A 6,336-nucleotide genomic window follows, 5' to 3' on the forward strand; every position below is an offset into this window, starting at 1 on the left:
TTTATTCATGAGAGACAGAGAAAGAGGCAGGGACACAGGCAGATAGAGAAGCAGGCTCCCCGTGGGGAGCCCGATGCGGGTCTCGATCCCAGGACCCCGGGATCACGCCCTGAGCCAAAGGCAGACACTCAACCACTGAGCCACTCCTGCGTCCCTAATTCCATTTTCAAATAGGTTATTGCTAGTATAAGAAGGCTATTCATGTTTATGTTTTTGTTTTCTATTTCCTTAATTATATGAACATTATTTATAGTTCTAATCACTTTTCAGAGAAATCTTTCAGATTTTCAAAACAGATAATCAGTACTATCTTTAAGCAAAGACACGTTTCTCTCTTCTTTCCAATATTTATGCCTCTTGTATCTTTTCTCTGTCTTCCTGCTATGGCAGTATGGTGGTGAAAACGGACACTTTGTTACCTTCCTGGATGTAATCAAAATGCATCTTACATTTCTCTATTAAGCACTGGAGAAATCAGTCTTTTTAAAAAAATTTTTTGAGGATTTTTTATTTATTCATTTGAGAGAGAGCGAGCACGAGAGTGAGAACACAAGCAGGGGGAAGGGTCAGAGGGAGAGGGAGAAGCATACTCCCCACTGAGAGGGAGCCCGACGTGGGCCTCCATCCCAGGACCCTGGGATCAAGACCTGAGCTGAAGGCAGATGCTCAGCTGACTGAGCCACCCAGGTGCCCCTATCCTCTCTGTCTTTGATGTCTCCATGACTCCAGAGTCTCTGGACCAATGGCCCTTGCCTGAGGCCATAATCTCCGAGGGAGGTAAGTTGCATCCACAAATTCCCCCCACAGACAAGCTTCTCCAGCAATGCCAAATTTTTTCTGTTCTTGAGGACCATCAAAATTGAGAGGATCCACATTATAGGAATTTCTCCAGCCTTGTCGTGGAGAAATTAATCAAATCTACGTACCAAGGAGCAGAAAGGACCACAGGGAAACCAGTTGCTGTGATTTCACCCTGTTCCTCACCATACATTTGATCTTTCCAGACTTGAGCTGAAGTGCTTCGCTGAAGCTTTGCACCATCATCAAAAACCTCTTGCCAGACTGTGGATCCTTGTTTATGGTTGAAACAAAACTCAGAAGCTTTTGAACATAGAAAGATACTAAGTCTTCCAAAACCTTAGTCAAAGCCTTTCTGCTTCATGAAAGAATTGGATTTCTGGACTGGACTCCCCACATTTAAATTCCACTTGATCTCCTCCCAAGCGGATGGATTGATCTGGAAACACTGTACCAATTTCTTTAAAAAATTTAGACAGGGAGCTGTAAGTTGAATTCAGAAGAGGGTTGATAGCTCCTCCGGACTGCGTAGGGCCATTGTAACATGGAGTCACGATGTCTTTCTGAACCCTTCCCCAAGACTGTGTATGTCCAGGGCTATCAAATTCTGGTATGACTCAAATCCCTTGTAACCAGGCCTATGAGGTCACCAATGGGAGTCATTTGGTGTATAAACACGAGACAAAGAATAGGAGAATGTGACGCTCTGATAAGGGCAAGACTCTGTGCTAGTGAAGAACGTTAAATTTCTTAAAATTCATGGCATCCTCATCATACTCTCCACACTCTGGTGGCCTTGAGTAAAGCCACTGGTCCATTCACAAGTAAAGTATAGGATTCATCTGAAGAGACAGTGGGGAAAACATCACACTCAACCATGGACAGCGGAGACCAGATGCTGCTGTACCTCAGTATTAAGTTCAGCAGGGCCGTGATGCCTCTTGTAGAGACCAAAAGTAGAGTCAGGACATCGCTGAAACACTTCTTAAGCTTTTAATTCCAGTTAGTTAACATACAGTGTTGTGTTCATCTCAGGGAGACAATATGGGTGATTCAGCACCTCCATAGATGACCCAGGGCTCATCACGACAAGCGCACTCCTTGACTCCCTTCTTGCAGGAGGGAGCTGGGCGGCCAGTGGTGGGCAAGGGGCTGTGGCTAATGTGCAAGTTCTGGCAGGGGGGGGGGCGGGTGAGGTGCAGCAGGTGTGGAGACATCCACCCTCGAGCAGCAGAGGCCACGGGGATGAGACAGGGGGTCTGAGCCAGCAGCACCTGCAGCGGGGGCAGCCCCAGCCCACCATGCTTTGTTTCTCGTAGGACTATCACTGACCTTGATTAACCTTATAATTTGCTTTCATTTCCTCTTCATGGCAGAAGTAATTTGGGGGTATGTTGGCTTTGATGTTGTCATTAATTTCTAACTGTATTGCACTGTGATCAGAAAACATGGCCTGTGATTGCTTCTTTGGAGACTTGGTTGTCATACATGGTTGGAAAGAATGTTATTGTCAATCTGTTGGTTATGAAAATATACAAACTTCATAAACTTGCAACGAAAAGCCCTACCTACCGACGCTCTTGAGTTTTGGATGTTGGTTTCTGGGAAGTTGTGTTAAAGCCTACCAATGTGTTTGGGAATTTGTCTATACTTCTCTATTTCTATTCGCTTTTCCTTTATTTCTTTTTTCCCTCTTTTTAAAAAGATTTTTATTTATTCATGAGAGACACAGAGAGAGGCAGAGACATGGGCAGGGGAAGAAGCAGGCTTCCCGCTGGGAGCCGGATACAGGACTCGATTCCTGGACCCTGGGATCACGACCTGAGCTGAAGGCAGATGCTCAACCAAGGAGCCACCCAGGTTCCCCTCCTTTACCTATTTCAAAATTCTGCTGTCCATAGCCATGATGTTGTTAAAGACATGGACCTACTGTCACTATCATCCTTTTTTCTCTTACTACTTTTGACTTTCACTCTTGTGAATTTAACATTTCTGCCCCCTTTTTTTCACTTTAGCATTCAATGATCTATGTTTTCAAACTTTACTTTTTCATTTTTCGATGTTATTTCACCTTAAGGCTGTTTCTCATAAATGGCATATTGCTAGCCTTTTAAACTGTTCAACCAATCTGTTCTTCTTTTTTGCTTTTCTAAAAAAAAGGCATATTTAACCTATCTATATTTGAGGCAATTGTTAATATTCTTGGATTTATTCATGCCGTCTTCTTCCATTTGTTCTCTTTACCATGACCTGCCCTTATTTCTTCTTTTTACTTTCCTGCCTTCTGTTGTGCTGACACACTGTTCTTTGTTCTACTTATTTTTCTTATAGCAATCTCGAAACGATCATCATTTTTCTATTTTTCTACTTGCTACTTTGAAATTTTTAACCAAAGCATAAGTAAAATTGCAAAATTATAGTATTTTAGTTGCAATCTATATCTAAATCTTCCTCCCAAACAAAATGGAAATCTCACTTCCTCCTCTTTCATTTCCCTTCTGACATCTACAATTTCAGATCCTGGGTTGTATCATTAGTGCTATTATTATCATTTGACTTTTGCCTCCATAATCATGTACAGTGATCAATAGCTTGTTCCTGGTATTTTGCTGACCACTGTGATTCTTGTGCCCCATCTCTCTCAGCTTCTGTTTTCATTCTGGTGACACTGTGACATCTTTTTCTTTTTAAAGAACATTAAGATTTATTTATTTGAGAGAGAGAGCAGGGAGGAGGGGCAGAGGGATAGACAGAGTCTTAAGCAGACTCCCCATTGAGCATGAAGCCCAATGCAGAATTCGATCTCTCAACCCTCAGAGATCACAGCCTGAGCCGAAATCAAGAGTCAGATGCCTAACCGACTGAGCCACCCAGGCGACTTTGTAAGCTCCACCTTCAAGCAGCACTTTCAATGTGCCTCCATGAGTCTCCGCATCTCTAAAAGGTCTCAATTTTTCTTGACACTTGAATGGTAGTTGGCCAGGTTATGGGATTCAAAATCCAAAATCATTTCCCTCCAGGTTTTCAAACTATGTGGCAAGGGAGAAGGGAAGAAGAAAACTAATATTTATCGAGGGTGGGCCTCTCTGTCCACACTTTGAATAAACTCAGTACTTTGCCATCATAATCACCTGAAAGTAGAGGCAGTCATTTGCCCAATTCACGTAACTGGAAACTCAAGCTCAGAAGGGTGTTCTCCTGCCAGGGCTACACAGCAAGTGAGCAGCAGGGATAATTTCAGTCCAATGTTCTCGGACCTCAAAGCCCTGCTCAGAGTCTAGACCGCTGCCTTCCCACAGACATACAATGCGAGCCATGTAGGTAATTTCACATTTCCTCATAGTCGCATTTTAAAAAGTAAACAGGTGACATTCATCTTAACATTTTATTTAGTTCGATTTATCCAAAATAGTATCATTTTGGCATGTTATTGGTGTTAAAAAGTGATCAAGGAGATACTTGGCTTTCTTCCTCCTAGGTCTTTGAAATCTGGTGTGTCTTTTTACCCTTCCGGCACAACTCAGTTGGAAACGGCCACAGCTCATGTGTTGCGTGACCACGTGGGGCTAAGTAGCCAGTGTACCAGGCAGCCCAGCTCTATACCATGCTGCCTTTGAAAGCAAACACTTTCCAACACTGATAGAAAGCATCCTCCGCGGGTGATTTTTTTTTTCCTATCCCAGTTTGACATGAGGAAGTCTGGCTTTCCCTGGAAATAATTTTATGGCTCTTTTTTGCTGATGGCAGACATACAACTAATTCTTCCGTGGTGCTCATCCTCATTATGTGGCATGGCCTCTCCTCCTGGTCTACACAGCCAAAAGTCAGAAGCGCCTTCTTAAAGCCAACCGTTAATCCATTCAAAAGGCAGATTAAACACTTCCCCCCATTTGATGCCCGCTGTGTGTATATTTCTATACACGCCTGACTTCCTCTTTCAGGCAAATACCTGGCCCCGGTTCAGACAGGCTTTTATCACTCTTGGGACAGCACTGGGGCTGGGGCAAACATCCGATCGCTTTCCTTTAGTCAGCCCCCAGAGTGTTAGGAGAAGGAAATCACACACACAACGGCAATTTATTTTAAATCTCTGAAGCATCCACCATTTCACATTTTCTTCTGCCAGAATTTCCACCAAAATTAATCTCCCAGGCCCCTCACACAATCTCCCCGAAGCCTCCTAACTCCAGCAGTATCAACAACTTAGAAACTGGAGTTTTAAATAATAAAGGATGCCCTCCCTCAGTGGTGCCTAAAACTGGCTGCCAGGCTGGGACAGGGGAGACTGGGTGTCAGCATTGGGGGACTCTGAAGGCAGCTTGACCTACAGGACAGTCAGCAGAGAAGAGCTGTTGAAGGCTCAGCCAGAAAAACATTGGGATCTACATATCACAGCTCTGTCTTACTTAAGAGTTGTATGATCTTGGGCAAGTCACCTAATCTCTCCACCCCTCATTTCCTTCATCTCCTTATGATGACCATGATGTCTACTCCATGGGGCTGTTGGTGAGATTCAGAGATGTGATGGATGTGTCTAAAGTTTCACTACATCTCCCCCCAATAAAAGTTAGCTGAAAAATATTTTTAAGATTTTACATTTTATTCTTTCAGCTTTACTGAGGTATAACTAACAAAAGAAATCGTATATATTTAAGGGGTAAAATGTGATGATTTGAAATACATATTCTTTGCGAAATGATTACCACAATCTAGTTAATGCGTTCATCACCTCACGTAGTTACCATTCGTGTGTGTGTGTGTGTGTGTGTGTGTGTTGAGTTATTGACACTTAAGATCTAGTCTCTCAGCAACTTTCAAATACACACATGGCATTATTAACTGGAATCACCCATCTCACAACTGAAGGCTTACAAGCCCTTGGCCAGCATCTCCCCCATCTCCCCCGACCCCAGGCCCTGGTGGTTACCATTCTACTCTCTATTTCTATGAATATGGCCCTTTTTTTTTTTTGTAGATTCCACATATAAGAGATTACACGGTATTTGTCTTTCTCCGTCTGGCTAATTTCACCTAGCATAAGGTAATTTTTCTAGTATGTTGACACTAAACAATTACCTTCATGGTTAGGTTCGCACACTGGTTTTGCTGCTTTGAGAACTTGGACATGTTTCTGACTTTTCTAAGACTCAGTTTCCTTGACTCTAACCTCACAGAGTCAAGGTCTTGGTCTCACAAGGTCGTTGTTAGAACCGAGCGAGGCAACACATGCAAAGTTCTTTGCACAACGTGAGCCACACATTAAGTGCTTCACGCATTAGAGCTCTTGTTCTAACAAACTGATGTGATCCTATTGTGACAGTATTTCCATCACGATGTTTTAAGAAGTGAAGACTGACTCTGAAGGACATTCCCGGAGCAGTGTTCATCTAGCTACCAGCATACCTCCGACTCTCCAAGATACAATCCAAGATACAATATTAATAACCAACTGGTGACCTTTGGACATAAAAGCACTTCACTCATTTGGAAAGGAGCTGGTTAGGACACTGGCGGAGGACACAAGACTTTTAAGACAGC

General features: G+C 43.2%; 1 pseudogene; it reads right to left on the reverse strand.

The window, feature by feature from the left end:
* Positions 1 to 542: 542 nt before the first annotated feature.
* LOC112910550 (beta-hexosaminidase subunit beta pseudogene) lies at positions 543 to 5,925 on the reverse strand (annotated as a pseudogene).
* Positions 5,926 to 6,336: the final 411 nt, after the last annotated feature.

This window comes from Vulpes vulpes, chromosome X (assembly GCF_048418805.1).
Source record: "Vulpes vulpes isolate BD-2025 chromosome X, VulVul3, whole genome shotgun sequence".
NCBI lineage: Eukaryota > Metazoa > Chordata > Mammalia > Carnivora > Canidae > Vulpes > Vulpes vulpes.